The 22479-nt window shown below is 48.9% G+C and overlaps 1 long non-coding RNA gene and 1 other non-coding gene across 8 annotated transcripts in view; both read right to left on the reverse strand.

Moving 5' to 3' along the window:
• Window positions 1–22479, reverse strand: part of LOC102162742 (uncharacterized) — a 651142-nt gene that overhangs the window by 327114 nt on the left and 301549 nt on the right. The window lies entirely within an intron of this gene.
• On the reverse strand, window positions 5232–5338 carry LOC146402261 (U6 spliceosomal RNA). Its single transcript, XR_014808791.1, has one exon. It is a non-coding gene; the product is annotated as a U6 spliceosomal RNA (small nuclear RNA).

Raw genomic sequence — 22479 nt, forward strand, 5'->3', positions numbered from 1 at the left:
CTCCTCAGGAGAATGTGTGTTCCTCCAGGGCGGGGCTGGGTCCTAGGATGTCAGTGGGATCCAGGCTTCGTACAGAGCTTGGCATACGCTAGGGACACTAAGACATTCCTCAAGGGCCATAGAGCTTTTCCTTCTGCTCTCAGCTAGATCTGATGTCCTCTAAGTTTCTTGGACATTGTCAGCCTTTTATGTGGGCAACAAAGGAATTTTTTTTTTTTTTTTTAAGGAAATGGCATAAAATGAGTCATTCAAACATTTGCTAACTTAGGTACCCTATGCAATTCCCCCTCCTGGAGGAAGGGGGCAGGAGACTGATGGTCCTCAGGTATCTACAGCAGGCCAAGGTACGCAGAGATGCAAAGGGGAGGAAGCCAAGGGCAGGGCCTTGGGATGTCAGAGCCGGGCAAGACTGAGTGCTATACAGCCCAGGCTCCAGACTTTCAGGCAGCCGTTCTTTCTACTCCCCTACATCACCTCTCACAAATGGTGAGTCAGAACCAGGCTGGCTGGGCCTTGGCCTTTTCCAGCAAGTCAGGACGCAATATTTTTTGAAAGGGTAAGGAAGTAGAGAAACTGTAGTTCAGGGAGAATAATTGCTCTGAACTCCCCAATTCAAGTTGATCTGGCAAATTTCCCCAGAGGAATAAGGACGCTGCTCATGGAACAAAGCTCACGAAAAAATAAATAAATAAATAAGCAAGGGGAATTGAGTTGATGCATTGGGCTTTCTAGTATGTGCTGTGTATTCTAAGTGTCTCTCCTCATTTTCTTATGTCTGTGTGTACAGCCCTTTCCTCACTGTGCATTGTGCAGAATATATGAGTGTGAACTCGGTGAAGTAGGAAAGGCCTTTTGTCCAATTCATTTCCATTTCTCTGGTACTGACTCATTAACTCCATCCCCACCTTAGATCAAGAGAAGACCAGAATTATGTATGTGGCCAAGCAGATGGTCAAGCAGATGGGTGAATGGAAGGCTGACGGATGGAGGGACAAAGGAATGGGCGGTTGGGTGAAGGTATAGGGATTTCCCTCTAATGCTTCCTTTCCCTTCCTGCCCTACTCTTCCCTGTCTCACTACTCCAAAGCTATTATCCTTTACTTTTTTCCAAGCCTACTCCAAAGACAGGATCTGATTGGCTTCTCCAGCTGGTAGAGCGCCTACATGACCCAGAGGTCTCCCAGGCTCTCATCTCTTGGAGACATGAGTTTCTTCCACTATGAAAGGGCTTTTATTATATCCTTAGTCCCAGGCTGAGCCAGTCCTCAGAGGTCTGTGAAGTGTCAAAGGCCACTGCCCAGATATCCTGCAAGAGAGTGGACCTGAGACCCTGGTGAAGGTAGAGGTTTGCTCTGGACCATGTCCGAGCTCATGACCCATGTCCTGAGGCACTCTCCCCAGCAGACACAGATCCCTCCCTTTCCCATCTCTTCCCCACTCATTTTAGCATTTGGCATAATGTTCATTTCCCTAGATAGTTCCCATCATGTTTATTTCAGGAACTCCGGCAGTCACTATTAGTGTGACCTACATATTTTCTTGATGTCCTAGGTGTTCTCCAATTATCATTAACCCAGTATGTTTTAAAGCCAGTCTTAGAAGTAATTATAACAGGGAAATAGTTTTGCTTCGTTTCAATCAACAGGAGGAAATAATAACAGAAGGGTTTCAATCATGAGCTTTGAAATCTGCTTCCTAAGCAAAAATCTAGAAGAAAAATTGGCCACTTGAGAAATCAAGAAGCAAAGTGTTCTTGATCTCTTATTGTGCACTAGATATTTTCACCTGATATTTCCCACAATCCTCATAACATCTTACAAAATAAGTATCAAAATTTCTACTTTTATAGATGAGGGAACTGAGGCTTAGGGGAATCGGAAATATTCCCAAGGTGAAATGAATAGTAAGTGCAAAAGCAAAGATTTGAGCTATGCAAGCAAGCTTTGCAGGTTCACAAGCTGGTCCAGAGGCTGCCTCTCGCTAAGTCTGACCACCACATCCCACTACTGCCTTCTTTGCAGAACATCATCTTGTGGCTTGAGAGAAAGCAGCCCTGTTTTTCCTCGACCCTGCCCCCTCCACGTCTCCATCTAGCACAGTTGATTGGTCCTGGGTTGGATAGTCAGCCTAAGCTCAACCAGTCTGATTGGCCCAGGGTTGGACATTGAATTCAAGCCCAAGCAATGTGATTGGTCCAGAGTTGGACATTCAGCCCAGGCCCAACCAATCATAGACTCTGTCTCTGGGATTTTTCACATCAGAACTAGAAATCACAGCAAAATGCACTCTGCTGTCTGACAGCAAAAGAGGTAGGGCTGAGAAGCAGAAGGACCAGAGCAGGGGGCAGACATTCACAGGGGGAAGCAGAAATGAGAAAGGAATAGAGAGAGATAGCAGAGGCCTTGATGTGGGAAGTGTCCAAAGCCCAGCTGCATGTCTCTCCTTCCATGGTTTAGTTGTTCAACCCCACCTTGTCTATAAGCCAACAAATAACCTCTGTCCACACTGGCTCTAGTTGTGTTTGTTTGTTGCTTTTTTAGGGCCATACCAGTGGCACAAGGATGTTCCCAGGCTAGGGGTCAACTTGGAGCTATAGCTGCCAGCCTGCACCACAGCTACAGCAACACCAGATCCTTAACCCACTCAGAGAGGCCAGGGATCGAACCCACATTCTTGTGGATACTGGTCAGATTCATTTCTACTGCACCACAATGGGAACTCCCTTTTTCTTTTATAGTTTAGATTTGAACCATAAAAAGAACTCAGACTAATATGAAGGCCCTGTGCACACATTCCCTATTCCTCAGCTGGAGACAGAGTGAAGTGGAGATCAGACAGAACCAAGGATGTCCCTTAAGTCCATAACATGAGGGAGATGCACTTGAAAACTTTCCACGCCTGAAGATGGACTCCTGGTTTCTAAGGAATCTAAAGGGCTGGTCCTGAATTGAAACAGCACAGCATATAATCAGGAGCAAAGAACAGAAAGATGAGGCTGCTGCATGGACACACACAGCCCTCATGTTACCCTCCTTCCCTCAGCCTCTGTCTCCCCATCTCCAGAGTGAGATAGCAGACTCTATCAGGCTTCCAGCCACTCACCTACCACCCTCACCATGGGAACCAGTGCTTGCACAACTCTTTTCTCTCTCTCTTTTTTTTTTTTTTTTTTTTGCTTCTTAGGGCTGCACCCCACAACATGTGCAAGTTCCCAGGCTAGAGGTCAAATCGGAGCTACAGCTGCTGGCCATAGCCACAGCCCCAGCAACACAGGATCTGAGCCATGTCTGCAACCTACACCACAACTCACAGCAACACCAGATCCCCGACCGACTGAGCAAGGCCAGGCGTCGAACCTGCATCCTCATGGATACTAGTCAGGTTCATTTCCACTGCACCCACAACAGGAACGCCTACACAACCCTTCTTAAAAAATGGGTTTGCTTCATTGTCCTTTATCTGCGAATAATGGATTTGATGTGCCAGCCATATTTTCCCAACACACATTAAAATGCATAACGACTCAAATAAAACATGTTTGACTGTGTGCCACACAAATCCCCTTGGGTTCCACACCGGAAAATCACAGAGCAGACGAGCTCTAAGAAGCCGACGACTCTGTCTTGGAAGACGGTGATAGACGGCCAGTCACTCAGTGTTCATTCAAGCAGCATTCGCAGAGTCCCTGCTCCAGGCCAACCCTTCGAGAAACCGCAGCAATGCACGGAGTGTTCGCTGACAGTAAGTGCGCATTTACGATGGGCTGGACTCAGGACGGGGTGCTTTATAGCCATTAGCTCATTTCTATCCACTGCAAACTCCCACGAGGCAGATATAACTAATTTCTGACTCTCAGGAAGGTGAATTATTCATCCCTTAATCCCAAAGCTAGCGTATCAGTTTTCTATTGCTGCCGTAACAAATTATCACTAATGGAGGGCCTTAAAACACCACACATTCATAATTTCACAATTCTGTGGGTCACACTTCCAAGAGGGGTCTCAACAGGCTGACATCCAGGTCCCAGCAGGCTGCATTCCTTTCTGGCAGCTCTAAGGGGAAATCTGTGTCCTTGCCTTTTTGAGCTTCTAGAGGCTGGTGCATTCCTTGAATTATGTCCACCTTCCTCCGTTGTGACAGCAAGCCACACAGACCGTGCACTTCTCATGATCCCATCTCTCCAGTTCTCTGTCTCTGCAGCCAGGAGAAGTGTGCTGTTTTTAAGCAGTCGTGTGATGGGATCGGCTCCCTGCTCCCCACGCCAGGGCATAATTCAGGATTATCTTCCCCATCCCAAGATCCTCGATCTTTTTTTTCTTTTTTAGGGCCACACCTGCAGCATATGGAAGTCAACCCCAGGCTAGGGGTCAAGTCAGAGCTGCAGTTGCCAACCTATGCCATAGCCACAGCAACGCCAGATCCGTAAACCACTGAATGAGGCCAGGTATCCAACATGCATCTTCATGGATACTAGTAGGGTTCTTAACCCACTGAGCCACAATGGGAACTCTGCAACCTCCTCATCCTTAATCACACCTGCAAAGTTTCATTTGCCACTTAAGAGGACATATCCACAGGTCCCAGGGATAAGACGTGGACATCGCTGGGGGCTGCTTTTCTGCCTGTCACAGGCAGTGAGGGCTAGGTGAGATTTCATCCTCTATCCCACAGTGTAAGCCGCTACCTTAGACAAAGACAGCACCTGAGGAATTTCTCGATTAGTGAGTGGTGGGCCAAGTCCCACAGAAAGCGAGCCCACCTGGAATTAGGTCCATGCTGTTTTGCTGTTTGCTATCTCTTTCTCTAACTAGAATGTAAACACCATGAGGGCAGGGATGCTGGTGCCCTGTTCACAAGTGCTCTCATCACCTAGAGCCATGCTCTTTCATATGGTGGCCACAAGCCACACTGAGCCCTGCCAATGTGCCCAGTCCTACTGAGAGAAGCAGGACATGGAACACATACACTGGATTTCAAAGACTTGGTATAAAAAGAATGCAAAACAACATATTAGTAGTTTTTAATAGATTTTATTGGAGTGGGGTTGACTTACAAATCGTGTTGGCTTCAGCTGCACAGCAAAGTAAATCAGTTATACATATACATACATCCATTCCTTTTCAGATTCATTTCCCATATAGGTTTACACAGTATTGAGTAGATGTCCCTGTGTTATATGGTAGGTCCTTGTTACCCATCTATTTTATATACGGTAGTGTGTATATGTCCAAAAAACTATGGAACGCCTCACGAATTTGCATGTCATCCCTCCATGGGGGTCATGCAAATCTTCTCTGTGTCATTCCAATTTTAGTACATGTGCTGCCAAAGCAAGCACCATATTAGTATCATTGTATTGATTACATGTTGAAATTGATAATATTTTAGACACTAAAATAGAGAGACAATAAACAACAAAGCAACATGAGGTTAAATAAGTTATTCAAATACATTCCTTCTTTTACTTTTTACCTTTTTTGATGTAGCTACCAGAACATTTCAAATTACACATGTGGCTTGCATTGTCTTTCTACTGGATAACACCGATCCAGAAAATTCTTGGTGCACTGCAGGTACTCAATACATTCCAAGTCAGCGAATAGAGGGGTGCAAGAGCATGAGAAAGTGGGGAATAAAACTGACATTTTCAAGGGTGCAGTCTGAGGCACGGACATGGGCTGCGAGCCCCAGGAGGCAGGCAGTGGACACGACAGACTGGATGCATACAGTGAACCGGTGTTTCCTGAACACTGAGCGTGAGATTTAGTCTAATCGTTGTGGTACAACCAGTGAAGGACTACACATACGCTAGGAAGTGAGGGGGGCTGAATTTGAGAAAGACGGTTCTTCATCTGAGCTATGAAGGCTGGATCCGGAATGGGTCTGGGGAGATGGGTCATCAGGCCCCTCTTAAGAGGAAAAAGAAATAACATGAAGGGGCCTATAGGACAAAAAGAAACTGTTGTATGTATCTCAGAACCAGCTGGGTGAGCCTCAATTAAAGGGGATTGTGTAACCTTGCTAATGGCGAGGTCCCATCAGAGTGTCCCTGTTGTGCCCTGTAAGGGTGAAGGGACAGAGGCACTGAGTCCAAAGGAAGCAACGCTGTGTCCTGGAAGCAAGAGCCCAGAGCACCCTCTGCAGAGATGACATGGATGCCTGCGAGCGGGGTCAGTACAGCTCTGGGCAGCAGGTGCTGGAAAGGTCAGCGCCTCCCAGGCACCAGCTGGCACCCCCAGTGCATCTGGCTCTTTGTTGCAGAACCGGGGGAGGCCTCACCTGCAAAGGGAGGCCAGTAATTTCAGAGGCCTCTCAAGCCTCCTCGGCCACATGCCCTCATTAAATATTTCAGGAGCAGAAAGCCCGCCTCCAAGCAGGAAAGCCTGGGCAGAGCAACAGACTGGCGTTTCCCATTCAAGAGGGAGCCAGTGTTGTGCTTCCCGCGCTGGGCTCATGCCAGTTAATTTCAAAATAGAAAGAGCACAAATGTTCCATCCATTCCAGCGCTGGTGTTGTGGTGGAACAAAGGAACCACGATGTGGGCTCAGGCCGGGAGGAGGAAGCTGCATTCCAAGCAGAGAATGGGGGGCGGCGGCGGGGGGCGGGGGCTGCCCTCACTCTGCACTTGTGACTTGCAGCAGCCCCTCCTCCACTTCCTGGGATCCAGAGGGAGCCCAGGTGCCACTGGCAGCCCACAAGGCCTCCAAAAGCCCCGCAAAGGCCAGACTTTCCTGCACAAGTGAGGCTAGGACAGGGCCAGGGAGAGAGAACAACATTTTTCATTGAAAGAAAAAGTGACTTGTGGGAAAGAAGATGAGTTTTACGCCCACGTTTCCCTTCTCTCCCGTCCAAAACCCCATCCAAATGACAGCAAAAGAATTTTTAAAATAAAAGTACAGCGCCAAGGGTGAGCCCTGATACAAACTATGGACACGGGACGGAGATGTGGGATGCAAGGAGTGGGCCACTGCGGGGGGGTGCTGAGGGTGGGGTGGCTGTGGCAGGCGGGGGTGTGGGGATGGGGGGGATGCAGGAAAGCTCAGTACTTTCCTCCTGATGTTGCTATGAGCCTTCTTACTGCACCTGCTCAGGGGGCTGTCATATCAGGATTTCCCTCTCTTGGCCACGCTGGGTCAAGGTGGTGACTACCAGATAGCTGCACCCTAAAGGCCCATTTTCCCATGGTAATTTGTAGCTAATCTGTGGGGTGATTCTTTGGAATCCTATTAAGATCCTGCTCCCCAGTGCCTTTCACCCAGTGGTTCCAACATCCTTTGTGGTCCCTGCCTTCATCCAGTACTACACTAGAGGTTGCAAAACGGTAATTTTCTCATTCCTTCCACATTGGTTGTTGGCGTTTTTCTGCAAGGTGATTCTCTCCTCCTCTCTCCCTCCCCTTCCCCATCTCTCCTGGACTTCTATCAGCCATGAACTCATAAATGCTATCCTACTCCATCTGATACTCAAAAATTATCCACGTGGGAGCCCATGCAAACTGGCAGCCATGTGCCTTATTCCTTTCTGTATGTCCAGGAGCTGTGTGACTTTGGACAAGTGGTTTAACGTCTCTGTTTTTCCAGTTTCACCATCTGTAAAAACAGAGTAATTGACCTCCAGGGGTTGATGAAATAATTCACTGGCAACTGTGTCTACCCCAAGATAAATCCTACGGGGTGCTTATTATGACATCTTCTCGTTATCTTTAGCATCATCATCACCACCACAAGCCCAGACTTTGGTACAACACTCCAAACTCCGCAAGTGGTTCAGAAAGGAAGGAATGGGTGAGGGAGGAAAGGAGAAAGCGTGGAGTAGAAATTTTTAAAAGAAGGGAGTTCCTATCTTGGTGGTGCAGTGAAAACGAATCTGACTAGTGTCCTTGAGGATACAGGTTCAATCCCTGGCCTCGCTCAGTGGGTCAAGGATCCTGCATTGCCGTGAGCTGTGGTGTAGGTTGCAGACATGGCTCAGATCCCGCTTTGCTGTGGCTGTGGTGTAGGCCAGTGGCTACAGCTCTGATTCGACCCCTAGCCCGGGAACTTTCATATGCCATGAGTGCAGCCCTAAAAAAAAAAAAAAAAAAAAAAAAATCTTTAAAAGAAGAGAGGTGGTGTCGGAAAATCTTGGAACCAACTTCCCCAACGCACCCTTGCTTCCTCATGTGTGACCACATCCTAGCTGCCATCCAGCCCACCCCACTGCTCCTGGAGAAATATTTGGTGAACTGAGCTAACATGGAGTGTTAGATAAACCCGAATGCTGGGTCAGGAGACGTGTGCTCTTTCCATCTGCTGCCTGCCCAACAATGCCGTTCTTATTATTTCAAATGACACGCCATTCTCTCTGTAAATTTGCTTGTCGTGCCAATTCAGCTTTTATGTAAGTGCATTTCTCATCTCATTTTGCTCTGCACACAAGTCACTGATGCAAGACAGCTACACCCCAAGTCTGCTGCACACCCTGGAGGATAGCCTCGGACAGGTCTTCGGTTCCGTGACCTCAGCAGGCACCTTGGTCCTCTCGGCAGAGACCAAAGAGTCTCTGAAAGTTGAGGGGTAGGGGTGGTAAGAGAGTAAGCAAGAACAGGAAGTTGGTCCCAAAATGAGTGTGTGAGTCTGTCATATTATTTTCTCTAACTGCAGGTATTTGGAATTTTCTGTAATAAAAAGTTGAGGGATATAGCCTCTGAGAGCTGGGCATCTCATGGGGGTTTTGCAGGGTGAACAGGAGTTTCTGATGCAATTAGGAGCAGAAGAGCAATCCAGAGAGAGATATCACAGGAGTGGAGCCCACAGAGAAGGACAGGCCAGTAGAAGTTTCACTGTTTCAACTTAAACCAGTGAAGTGCAATTCAGTTCCAGTGCTAACCGCCAGGTAGTGCAGACCCCACAAGGTAAGCAGTCCTCCCAACAAGACTTGCTCTCAGCGCAGACACCAGCTCCAAGTGGGGTCCCCAGGTCACCCAAGCTTATGCCCAACTGGTTTCAAATCAGGGGCTCCCATGTCCTTCTCAGGCTTGCTAATTCCCTAGAATATCTCACAGAACTCAGGGAAATGCTACACCCATTATTACAGTTTTAGTATAAAAGACAAAGACCAGGACCAGCCAGACAAAGAGACGCACAGTGCAGGTGAGGTCTGGGATGGGAGGGACCCAAACCTACACTCCTATGTCCTCTCCCTGTGGAATCAGAATGTCACCCTCCAGGCACAGTGATGGACTCACCAGCCAGGAAGCTCCACTGAGCTTCAGTTTCCAGCACTTATTTTTTGTCTTTTTTTTTTTTTAGAGCCACGCCCACAGCATTTGGAGGTTCCCAGGCTAGGGGTCCAATTGTAGCCATAGCTGCTGGCCTACACCATAGCCACATCAACGTGGGATCTGAGCCACATCTGTGACCTACACCACAGCTCACAGCAACGCCAGATCCTAAACCCACTGAGTGAGGCCAGGGATCGAACCCACAAACCTAAGTCCTCATGGCTACTAGTCAGATTCGTTTCTGCTGAGCCATGACAGGAACTCCCAGTTTCCAGCACTTTTACTGGGGGCTCATTACAGAGGGATAAGTAATAACTCAATCTCCAGCCACTCCCCACAGCCTAGAAGTCAGGCTGGTCCAAAGCCCCACCCTCTAATCACGCAGTTGGTGTTTCAGGGAACCCAGCTGCATCCTGAGTCATCTCAACTCATTAGCAAAACTTAGGTTTAGTTCAAGGGGCTCAAGAATTACAAAGGTACTCCCATCACTTGGGAAACTCCAAGGGTTTTAGAAGCTCTGTGCCAGCAGCCCAGCATAAAGTCCAGACAAATTCTTTACTATAAAACAGGGAGACCAGGCACTGGAGGATACGGGGAATGTGCAGGCACAGAGGACACGTGTGCTGCTCTGGATGTGCTGTCTGCACAATGCAGCACACAGTCTTCACCAGTCCCTGCAAGGTGTATGTGTGCAGGGAAGGGAGAAAGTGACAGAGGGCAGGAGGGGGAAGAAGGGGGAGAGGGATGGAGGGACAGAGAGAAATAGAGGAGAAGACAGAGAGGGAGAGAGGGAGCAGGATGGAAGGAGTGATAGAGGCAGGAGGGAAGGAGAGGGAAAGAAGGATTTCAACTCCGTTTTACAGGAGGCCTGAGCCCCAGAGAAGGTGCATGTCAAGTCCAAAATCGCATGGACATTAGAAGGCAGCAATAAGACTCAAATCCAGGCCAAGTGGACACCGATTTGTGCTTTCAGTCTGGAGCAGAGGACAAAAGTGAGCTTAGGGAGGGTTGTGTGTCACAAAGGTGCTGAGACCTCGTCCCACTGGGAATAAGAGCAGGCGGAGGTTTGTAGGCAGGGAACACAGGAAGACCTGCACCGGATGCTCCGTGGGCCATGGACAGGAGGGAGCAGTGGGAGTTGGGAGGGCAAAGAGAAGAGCCCGGCCGGATGGGCCAAGAGGAGGCTTAAAGTACAGAGTCAGGGCGGGGATGGGGTGGGGAGACAGACCAGACGCGAAGGGTGTGCTGCTGGCGGGGCCCCTCCCCATGAGGAGCAGGGGCCCTTCCCTTGCCCTCTAAATGCACATGGGCCTAGGATGTTATACAACACGTGGTATTTGCTTTCTATATCTTTATGTTGGATAATTCTGCTTTTATGCAAACCTGCATGTAATTCTTTCGTCACCCCAGATGTTACTGGCACAGAGAATCCTGCTGGTTCCCCTTTCCCCTTGACAGTGTATATTAGGTGTTCCTATTGTAAAGAGCCCACTGGCATTTTCCCCTACCCAGATGTGAAATGTCCTAGGAATCAAGAAAAGTGATTTGAGGTTTTTGCACAATGTCCTGGACAGGACAGGCAGCGTATTCCTGAGCAGCCCAGCTCATCTCCTTTGGAGAGCCATACCTCCCCCCAACCCCTGCCCCCCACCTCCCTTGCTTGGGGCTCCAGAGGAAATGATGGGGAAGTTACACCTCATACACACTTGCTGCAGTGATGGGCTTACAGCCAGGCTCAGCCAAACTTGCTTCCTCATCCCCCAAAGTGAGTGATTGGTCCAAGGGGAGCCAATCCGAATGCTTCCTTGGAAGTGAAGGGCTGACCTGTTTCTGTTTGAGTTTCCACCAATCACATTCTCTAAAGGCACCCGGAGGGGATCGGGAGTGGGAAGACAAGTGACAATGTAGCTCAACCCCTGACCTTCCCAGTTATAGGAATCAATGATTTTTTTCTTTCAGGATAGTCTGAAGCAAGTTTCTGGCTCCTGAGGGTCTGCTAATCCATGCGACTGCTTTATATAAAATGTTATACCAAGTTGTCCAGGCTCTCTGGTGGCTGGGGAAGTGCTCTGATCAATTTGTTTGCTCTCAGTCCTGGCCTGGGAAAAGAGACCTGGGTGCTACAGGGTTTAGAAACTTATTTGAGCACCAGGCTGGCAGCTGGGAGGGGTCCCGCCTCTCAGCATGAAATCCCTTCCAGAGGACCTTGCAGGGAGAGATCAAGGAAAGCCAGTGTGTGAAATGCATGCACTCAGAGCTGACCATCGGGGGCAAGGGTGCAAACTGGCTGTGAACAAAGTAAAGAGAACTTCTAATGGGGGCATCAAGGGGCTGGGCAGGGAATGGACCGCAGGAACTAGACAGAGAGGAAATAAGAACACTGCACCTCTGCTAGTATTCAGAGAGTGGCCCCAGAATTTTGTGTGCCAACTTTTGTCCCCAGCTCCTAGTAGAGAATCCCAAGCTATGTTTTTTTCATTTATTATTGTTGTCACTAATAATTAGCACAGCAGAAGCCACAGTGAACAGCCATGGGATTATGTGTGCCGGGCAGTGAGCTAGTAGTGGATTCTGTCCTTGTTTAACGCAGGTGAGCAGCGGTAACCCCACTTGACAGCGACACCCCACTTCATAGCTCTACTCCACTTCACAGATGAGGATGCTAATGCTTGGAAAGGTTAAGTGACCAGTTCTCAGCTTCTCAGCTTCTAAGTGGCAAAGTCATTATATCATTGGGAAAGCTAAGGCCCAGAGAGACTCACTTGATGTCACACAGCAAATCAAACTAGAAGATGGATTCAAACCCAAAACTCCAGATGTTCAGTCCAATGCTCTTTCCTAGTCAGACCTGAACTATTTTAGTGGCACTAAAGCAACACCATCCAGCAAACAGGCTGTGCCATCAGGCTGACTGTTCTTCTATTTTCTTGGATCTTTTCATGAGAATTCTAGCCACTGACAAAATTCGGAGGAGGAGCCCTTTCAGAGGCTATAAACTGGCCATCCACCAGCTGGTCCGAGTGTTTTGTTTTGCCTGCAGAGTGGTATATAGATTTTATTCAATACTTATAATTGAGAGATTCCACACACAAATCTGGGCTATAACATGGTGCTAGATTCCACCGGCCTCAGATGGGAGCAGCGTCAACCAAGCGTGGCAAGTTCACCAGAGTTCATCTTCCTGCCCTCCATTCAGAAAATTTGTCCTGGCATTTCTCCTGTGTTCTTACATAGGAGCTGATGGAGCTAGGAAAGAAAACGATGCAGCCCCTGCATCAAGTTGATCCTCACGATGGTCAGATGGTTTTGTGCAATGCTGCTGTGTCTAGTAGACAACTGCCGACTCCCCCATTGTACAGCACTGGCTATTCCTCTAAGGTCTATTGATTTATTGGGGAAGCTCTAGTTCTGGCTTTGGGTGGGGTGGCGGGGGGGTAAGTTCAAGTCTCTCCAGGACCAGCACTCTCATCTGGGCATTCTCTTCCCCTAGCGAAGGGCAGAAGTGCAAGAGTCTGAGCATCATTTCACAAGCACAATGCAAGACTCTGCTTTTCTACTAGCATCTTATTGACTAAAGTAAACCCCATGACCGCACCCGGAGTCAATGCGGCAGAGATAAACACACCACCTTCTCTATAGAAAGACTTTTTGACAAAGTATTCTGGCAAGAGGACTGGTGTATGTATAATCCTATCCAAAGAGAGGGTGAAACCTTGGGACTAATCAATCTACATTTCCAGTGCATCAGCCCTTTAAGTCCCTGATTTTCACTGTGCTGGGCCCTGTGGGATAGGAGGACAGATTAGAGTTGGTCTGTGCTACAATGAACACTGTGCTCAGAGCTAAAGAGAGAACAGAAGCCCGCACCAGAGAAGGGAAGCAGGCTGCGAGCCTTGCCCTTGGAAAAGGAGACCTCTTGGGTTCAGTGATCCAGGGACCTGTGACCTGAGGCAAGTGTCAGAGCACCAAATGTGGCTCTTTTTACCACCCGAGAGCTGGTCAGGGCTAACGAGGAGGACATCTGGGGAGTGGGCCCCCAGGGGCAGACCGGGCCATGGCACCAGAGGCACGTCTCACCAATTGGCCTCTTTCAGCTGCTGACTCACCAAACATGGGGATGGATCCCAAGCCCAGGGAGGGTCCTGCAGCCTTGGGTCAGGGTGCAGAGGTGAACCAGCACCAGGCAGCTGGCCACATCAGATGCTGCCGGGATATAACTGAAAACCTCCTGGAGCCTGAGCCAGTGAGACTTTGAAAACTCTGTTTTAACCCACTTCAAGCCTCAGGCTCTCTTTGAGAAAAGTTGTACCCCAAGAAAGAAGAGGAAAGAAAAGGTGATGATTGGAAGTGGATTTCTGCAAATACGCAGATTGGGTCTCTTAAGGGAAAAGAGTTCCCTGGTGGGCATGGTTCTCCTGGGTGGGACAGAGAGACCACCCTGCCCTCTCTCTTTAGAAGGGTCAGGCAGAGGCTTCGAAGCAGCATCCTCACCTCCTGGGCCACAGGAACAAGAAGTGAGTGACATCCCCTCAGCCTCACGTGGGGCTGTGGCGGCCTGGGGAGAGAAAAATGCTTCTCTCCACCAAACTGGCCCTTGAAGCCACAAAGTCCCACCAGCCCCAACCTGCAGCAGCCAGATCAGCTCAAGCAGGTGCTTAGCAAGAAAAATGCACAAAAAACATCAAAGCAGAGCTTAGTACCTGGAATTCAAAAACCACATAGCTGGTCCCAACTCATGAGAATAGTAGAAACAGACAAGTTCACTTGTGAAACTTTACAGATGGGAAACTGAGGCTTTGGGTTCAAGCAGGTGCTCGAGCATTAGTTTTCCTCCTAAGAAATAAATGAGGACTTATCCGAGGGCCAGACACTATGCACGGACCAGGCAGCTGCCAGCCAGCCTCACCTCTGTAAGAGTCAGGTACTTTCTGCCCATGTTATCACCTCTGCCTGCTCACCCCTCCTCCCTGTACTGTCCTTGCTTGTCCACGTCCTAAGGTCCTTCGAGATGCAGGTCCTTCCTCTAGGAAGCCTTCCTGGCCTCCCTCCTCACCCTCCCACCTCTGCCCTGCTGGACTCAATAGCCCTCCTTCTGGCCCCCCAAAATACTCTGCTTTTTCATTCACTGAATGAGATAGTGTGTCTGTTTCTTTTTCCCCAAAATCCTGAACAAGGCAGGGACCTGTTTTTATGTTATTAACACTAGAAAGCACAGAGCCCTTGAGTGGTCCATGCTGCACACTGGGTACTGGACCAGTGTGAGGAATCAAAGAATGAGTGAGTGAACCAGGGACATTTGTTATGCAGACGATGAGGAGTAGACTTGCTAAGTTGTAAAGTGCAGACCCACTGCCAAGAATAGCTTCAGCCAGCAGTGTGAGTGCTCAATAAAACTTAGCTGGCACACAACTAAAAGGCCAGCCGGAACCCCCTGATGGCTGAGGGCATCCTGACAGTGCCCCAGCAATCTGCCTGTGAAGACACTTAAGCACATCCATAAATCCAGAAGCCTCTCTGGGCCTTGGCTCAGAGGAGTTCGTACTCCCACAACCTCAGCCCTGCAAGAACAGCGATGAGGAAGGAAGAGTAATCAAGTGGGACTTTCCACTGTGGCTCAGAGGGTTAAGAACCCGGCTAGTATCCTTAAGGATGCAGGTTCAATCCCTGGCCACGATCAGTGGGTTAAGGATCTGGCATTGCCTCAAGCTGCCGTGTAGTCACAGACGTGGCTCAGATCCCGCATGGCTGTGGCTGTGGCATAGGCTGACAGCTGCAGCTCTGATTCGACCCCTAGCCTGGGAACTTCCGCATGCTGCGGGTGCAGCCCTAAAAAAACAAACACAAAAAAAACAAAAAAAAAAAAAAGAGAGAGGATGATGGACTAACTGAGCAGCCATCAGACTGTTGTCAGGCTGTAGGGAGCCCCCAGCAGCCCAGGCAGGGCTGGGAGGAAAGCAAAGATCAGGAGGGCTTATCAGAAAGCAAGGGCGTGGGTGAGAAGTACAAGGTTGGAACAAGGGGCTGTTTTTCTCCAGATGACTTCCAGGTGCTTCCAAGAGGGGCCATGACAATGATGCATAGCTGGAGAGGCCCTCAGAGAGGCTACCTCCTCCGGAGGACAAAACACTAAGCCATTGGTCAAATCTAAACACCCTCCCATTAAGAGACTGGTTGAGGATAACGGACTGTGATTCTCCATCATCCACAGCCTAAGAACCATCCCAGGAGGGAAGGCCCCAGGGAAGGTCACTGACTGAGGGGCTCAGGTGAAGTGTGTGACTTTGGAAGGGACGTGACAAGGACAGCTACTGTCCCATCATCGGGGGCCACTGGGTTACAGCCCCATCCCAGGGAATGGCCGTGAAAGGGGTAAGAATTATTAATTCTCGAACACTCTGAGTGTCCACTGGCCCCTGTAGCTGACCCATATGTCAACAACACTAGCTACTGAGAATCGAGTCCCTCCCACCGCATTTTGGACCCTGGTCCTCATTGCCACCAAGGACGAGGCCAGGGCTCCCACCTTAGAGAGACTGAGTCACAGGGTCACAGGTTGCCTAATAACTGGCCCTGCATCACACATGTTGGGAGGCTGGGATTTGAACCCATGGAGCCACCCCAAAGCCCACGGCCTTTCCTCAGCCCCATACTGGCTGTTTGCTCTGATCACACATCTTCCCCAGAGGTGGAGCTGAGCATTCTGGCTCGGGACAGCTGGAGGGCCTCCAGCTCACCATGCACACGATTTCATCCTCCGGCTACTTCCTAGCCCCGTGGGTCACCCCAGATGTACTGAGTACCCAACTGTTTCCCCACTTCTGTGTGGATATGAGATGGAGGACGAGTGAGGGCGGCCCCCCTTAGGCTGCTCCACACACTTCAAGAACCTTCACTCCTGACGGTCAGAGCAATTCTGCAAGGTGAGAATGGCCAATTCCATTTTGCCAACTAAGAAGCGGTGGCTCAGTGAGGAGACAGGGAGGCTGATGTGCTTCCTCCCTGCCCCAGGCAAGGGGCCCGCCTCACGCTGACCATGTGGGTGGAGCTCAGGAGCCCTCAGGGTCATGTGGATGACAAAGAATAACTGTGCAAACTGGGACCTCGGACCCTCTTTCCCTGCCTCCTCTATCACTCAGATGTGGATTTTTTGTTGTTGTTGTTGTTGTTACTGCTATAGACTGAATTTTGCCCTAACCCTCAAATTCACAGAATGAAGCCCTAATCCCCAATGTGATGGCCTTTGGAGACAGGGCCTCTCGGGTGGTATTTAAGGTTAACTGAAGCTGTGAGGGTGAAGCCCTAATCCCATAGGACCCCAGAGCTCATGTGCTCCTTCCTCTACTCCTCTCCCCCACCTCCCGCCCCCTCCCCACATGCACACAGAGGAAAGACCACATGAGGTCACAGCGAGAAGGCAGCCATCTACAAGCCAGGAAGAGAGGCCTCACCAGGAACAACCCTGCTGGCTCCATGATGTTGAACATCCAGCCTCCAGACCTACATGAAAATAAATTTCCATCATTTAAGCTACCCAGTCAGTGGCTCCTCTTAAGGCAGCATAAGCTGACTACACAGCTACTTTCAAGGATGGCTCTTTCTTTGGCCTGTTGGGTTCTTGTACCCCTGCTCACATCCTCTTGTCTTCCTCAGATCAGCCGGCTTTTCTGGCTCCATCTTGCTGATACCAGGTCTGTCATGCCACGAGACCGTCCCCACTCCTGGCACCAAGGGAGGGAGGCCATCTTGAAGGCCTTCCCAAGCCTCTTAAGCTGCTTACGGCAGCAATGGGCAAATCCCTCATGAAAAGCCTGGATGTTAAGTGCAACCAAGGGTGCTGGGGTCTAGAGGGGTTGAGGGGAGCCTGGTCACAGTGCAGTGTCACCTTCACCAAGGTGGGACCATATCTCGCTGTAGAAGACAGAGTCACCAGACTCTAGAACCACTGGATAAAGTGAAAAAGCATGGACGTGACTTCTAGCTCCACCACTTGCTGAGAGGTGGGTAATCAATGGAGCTATTCACCAGCACCCTGGCCCCCTTTCAGGCAGGTGGTAGGACTGACTGTCCTGCCTCCTGGAAGTTGGCTGTGTCCATACAACTTGCTATGGCCAATGAAGTGAGAACTTTAAGGGACAACGCTTGCTTCTCTACATTTTCTTTTCCCTCTGGCATAACAAACAAGTTCCAGATGGTGGCTGATCCATCTCCACCTGGGTTCCTAAATGAGGAAAACAACAAGGACTAGAACCCATAGCTCTCCCATGAGAAATATATAGAGTGAGTAACAAATAAACCTGTTTTCTGCCACAAAAATTCTGGGGCTGTTTGTTACCATAGCATTACCTAGCTCATCCTGACTGATACAGAGGCACGGATTAAGTCACAGTCTCCTTGAGACTTCATTTCTGCACCTGTAAAGTGGAGATAATAGTATCTCGCTCACAAAGTTTTAGGGAGATAATAAATACCAGGCTTGGTACATAGCAGGTCTTTTACAAATGTTAGCTCCCTCTCTTCTCTGCACTGTTTCCCTACAAATCCTTCATGATGAGATTAGCCATTCTGAGACACAGTTCCTTGAGATGTTCAGGTATACCCATCTAAGTGTCCCTAGGACTTTGGACTGCATTAGCATCATGGCAAGTACTCAGTAAATATGTATTACTGAGCGTCTAAGAAGTAATTAAGTTCTGACCAAGTTGTTAACTCTGTGCTGGGTACCAGACTCTAAGGTCTTTGATACTCTTTATTGCCTCTTATCTTCCAAGATATACATTTTTATCTTCTTCCCAGATCGAGATGGCACATAACCCTAGACTCCTGGGGTTAGATGGCTAAGTCACTGTCTTTCATATAATTGTGGGATCCCTCAGCATGAGCCCTGGTGACCGATCTCTCAGTCTCTGCCAATACACTTTCAGCAAAACATTCCCACAAAATGTTCTTCCATATTTGGAATTAATAGGAGAGGCAGGTTTGGCTCTGGGCCAAAACCTACAAAGCATGTGCCATTACTATCACCATACTGTAAGACAGGACTCTAGGAAATGAGGGTTCAGAGAGGTGGAACAATTTGCCCAGTGTTGCACACCCAGTGCATTGTCCTGGAGGCACACAAAGAGTGCACAGGTGAGAGATGTTAACAGATGATTGACAGCTCAGGGCTGGGAGGGCCATTCCTAGTGACTCCAAATCTCTATGTAAACACCACCCCAGAATTTCCACCTTGGCTTTCGGAAGCCTTAAAAATGCAAAGAGCCCTTCAGCTCTGTTAAGACATAAATCTCAATAAATGATTTCCAATAACACAGCTCTTGCCAGGAAAGGAAACATTTACACTGCTGCTCGTGCATAATACAGGTTCACATTTCAGGATGCACTAAATGTGTAGATGTTTAGAGTGTGGGGAGGTTCCGGCTGGGAGTCAGGGCACTCTCCAGAAAAGATGAGATGCTAAAGGCAAGGGAGTATTTTTAGACTTGGACCTACCTTGACACTACTGGTAAGTGTTCATGATACTGAGCACAGTGCGCGATTCTGCTACTGATTTGCCAGGCAGGAAAATAGCATGTTGCTTTCAAACAGATGCTCCAGAACCCTTAATGCAAGCTGATAACTTCAAAATGGGCTGGCTGCTCTGTGGCTTCTTTGGAGGCAGTCAAAATTAGGATGGGATTTGGGGCATGACAGAGGACCAAATCTGCCGGAGAAATAACTAAAGAATCAAGATGGGCCAGACCAGCCATGTGCTGAACTCAAAGGCACATGCAGGAGACTGGAATGCTTAGCTGGCCTTTGGAGGAAGCAGGTGGAGGAAGATGAGCTGCTGGAAGAGATGCAGGCATGGATGGGAGATTACATAAATATAAGAGTGATCCAAATGAAATTGCTGAGATTTGATGGGCGTTAGCCAAAAATATGGCACTTTCAAATAGATTAATCTGATAACAAGAGAGATATAGGGATATATATTATTGCAATATCACAACCACACATCCCAGTCAGCACCCACCACTATGTCAGGGTGAGTGGCAGTCACATAGTTGTCTGCAATATGAGACCATGGTCCATACAGAACACCAATCACATAAACATTGGAGTATAAAATATTTTTGTCAAGATAGAAAGAAAACAAAACCAAAAGGACAGGAAGGATATGCTGTGATCTGAATTTTTATGCCCCCCCACCACCACCTAAATGCATATGTTGAAATCCCAACTCCTAAAGATGACAGTATTAGAAGGTGGAGCCTTTGAAAAGATGTTCTTAGGTCATGAGGGTGGACCCTCATGCAGGGATTGATGTCCTTATCAAAGAGGCTCCAGAGAGACCCCTAGCACTTTCCACCATATAAGGAGGACACAAGAGGAAGGCGCTGGCTGTGAACCAGAAGAGGACCTTCACCAGAAGGTGCCTGTGTTGGCACCTTGACCTTGAACATCCCAAGCCTAGAGCTGTGAGTAATACATGTATGAGTCACCCAGCCTGTGGGATTTTGTTACAGCTGCCCAGGTGGACTAAGACAGGATACAAGTACCCTCGGGGGAAAGACCAATTAAAACCCCAACCAATGAGGTCCTACTGTATACACAAGGAACTATAACCAGTCTCTTGGGATAGAACATGATGGATGATAATATGAGAAAAAGTATGTATATATGTGTGTGTGTGTGTGTATGTGTGTGTACAGAAGAAATTGACACAACACTGTAAATCAACTATTCTCTAATTTAAAAAAAATAAGTTAAAAAAAAACCAAGCTGGTTGAGCCTGATGCCTTTTGCACTTTCTATTGCTGCTGTCCTAGCACATTAGCCATGGAGCAGGGAACCCACAGCAGTGCTGAGAAGCCCCACCTCTGCAGCCCCACTGCTTGGTTTCAAGTCTGGTGATGCTCTTTACAAGCTGTAGTGGGCCCAATGGTGGACGCCAAAAGATACAGCCACGTCTTAACTCCCAGATCTTCCTTTATACCTTACATGGAAAAAAAAAAAAGAGGGGGGGGTGTATTAAGTTAAGCATCCTAGAGGAATTTAGCCTGGATTATCCATAAGGGCCCTAAATTCAATGACAAGTGTCCTTATAAGAGACAGACACAGAGAGGAAACACCACTTGTGAAGAGGAGGAGTCAATGTGACCACAAGGCAGAGACTGGAGTGGTGTGGCCCTGAGCCAAGGAAGGCTGGAGTCTCTGGAAGCCTGAAGAGCCAGGGAACCAACTCTTCAAAAGGACAACCCTGCCAACACCTTGATTTCAGATTTCAGGCCTCCAGAGCTGCAAGAGAATACCTTTCTGCTGCTTTTACCCACCAAATTTGAGGCCATTTATCACAGCGGCCACAGGAGTCTCATACACAAGCCCTCCTCCTCAGTTCTCTTGTCTGTAAAATGGGATAATAACTCCTGAGAAGGAGCATATGGAGGGTTTGGCAGGATATCTGTATATACACAAAGTGGGATGTAACTGGCAAACCACACGTGGCAGAGACAGAGAATCCCATCAGACCCAGGAGGGTGGAGATAACTGCCTGCCGTGTATGTATGTTCTTAAAAGATGTGAGCCCCCCAAGCATGAGACATGAGTTATTCCTGGAGAAGACAAGACCGTCTGCCCCAGCCCCAGTCTCAAGTCACAGCTGGGAGCTAAGCCCTAAGAGCCCTTTTCCAATAATCCTCAGAAAACCACCAGCAAAAACTGCTCTGGTGTATATATACATATATATATATATGCATGAAAGTATTCTGGAGGAGTCCATTTTCCTTACAGAATTGCATATTGTACACAATTTAAGCAATTGGGAATCTGGCATTTTGAGCTTGTTCAACCATTGGAAAAAAGTATCTTTCAAAAAGATAGTTTTTTAAAAAAATAGGACGCAAGGGAAGAAAATGGTTATTAAAAATGCTTAAGAGCCTTCCTGAACTTCAAATGGGCTCTTCACAACAATAATACTGATGATTTAAGGGAAAAATGAATCAAGACTCTATTGATTAAATGTTCCTTAAATTATGTGTGGGTTTTAAAATGTGTGGCCGTATGCAAAGCACGTCGGAGGTAAAACGTTTGAAAAATCGCCCAAGACATTTAAAGAATTGGGAATGTAGCTGCAGCTTCAGCCCCAGGAGTGAAGAGCCTGGGCAAGAGAGGTGAGCAAGGACAAGCCAGACCCCCAAGACCATCTGGGATCCAGGCCAGGGCCACCCAAGCCCAGGGCCCTGACAGCAGGCAGTGAAGTCTACCTCCTGTTGGTATGGCTCTGGACCTCCCTACCGCCCATGGTGGCTCGTGACCAATAACCTCAACATCATTCATTCCAGAAGTATTTTTGAACACTTCCTAGGTGCCAAGCACCGTGCTCAGAGCCAGGGGATACTCAGCACATGGTCTAATGCAGCCCCAGATAAGAAGACAGGCAGTTTTGATTCAGGGGATGGAGAATCTTGACATGAAGGATGCAGGGGGTGGGGAAGAGCACATGCCCAGTCCAGAGAGATCAGGGTGGAGGTGCGGGGGTGCATGGCTAAGGAAAGGAAATCTGAGATGAGACCTGAAGGGTGAGCCAGCATTGGCCAGATGCAGAGAAGGTAGAAGAAGACAACAAATTTGGAAAGAAAGTTGCAGAGTGGCAGGTGCAAGGGTCCAGAAAGACAGGGTGCTTCAGAAAAACAAGTGCAGCCAGGCCTGCCTCTGGGCCCTCCACCTCGGCCACCGGCTCAGCCTCCCCCCAGCAACTGCAGCTGGACTCCACTTCCTGTAGCCCCTGGTTCTGCTCACCCAGTGTCCTCAGGGTTCTAGAATTCCTGAGTGAGAAACTCCATTTAGCCCAGAAGCCCACTGGTCCCCTGCAGACCTCACAGGGAGAGGACAGACCGACAGCCTGCAGGGAGACCTGGGAAGACATGATGTTCGGGGTTCTCGTGGAAACCTCTCAGCATCAAGGGCAAATCCTCACTCCAGCAGCCTGGCCCTCACCACGGGACTGACCGCCTCCCCTCCCGCCATGCCCTTGTCCTTCCTCAGCGCCGCACCATCTGGCAGGCTCTGTCTATCCCCCCCTCCCCTTGCTGAGCCGGGGGCCCCTCCTCTGTCTCTAACCCACCCCTTAGTGTTGAGAGAGAGGCTGAGCATGGAACCTCCTCTGGAGCCACTGGAGGGAGGGGCAGAAGCCCAGGGAGAGTCTCTCCCGCATCAGTCCTCAGGGTGGCTGGGGATCA

The sequence above is a fragment of the Sus scrofa genome, chromosome 6 (assembly GCF_054392235.1).
Source record: "Sus scrofa isolate SSC_HxYL_T2T_F1_AM1 chromosome 6, Sscrofa_HxYL_maternal_Yorkshire_Landrace_v2.0, whole genome shotgun sequence".
Lineage (NCBI taxonomy): Eukaryota > Metazoa > Chordata > Mammalia > Artiodactyla > Suidae > Sus > Sus scrofa.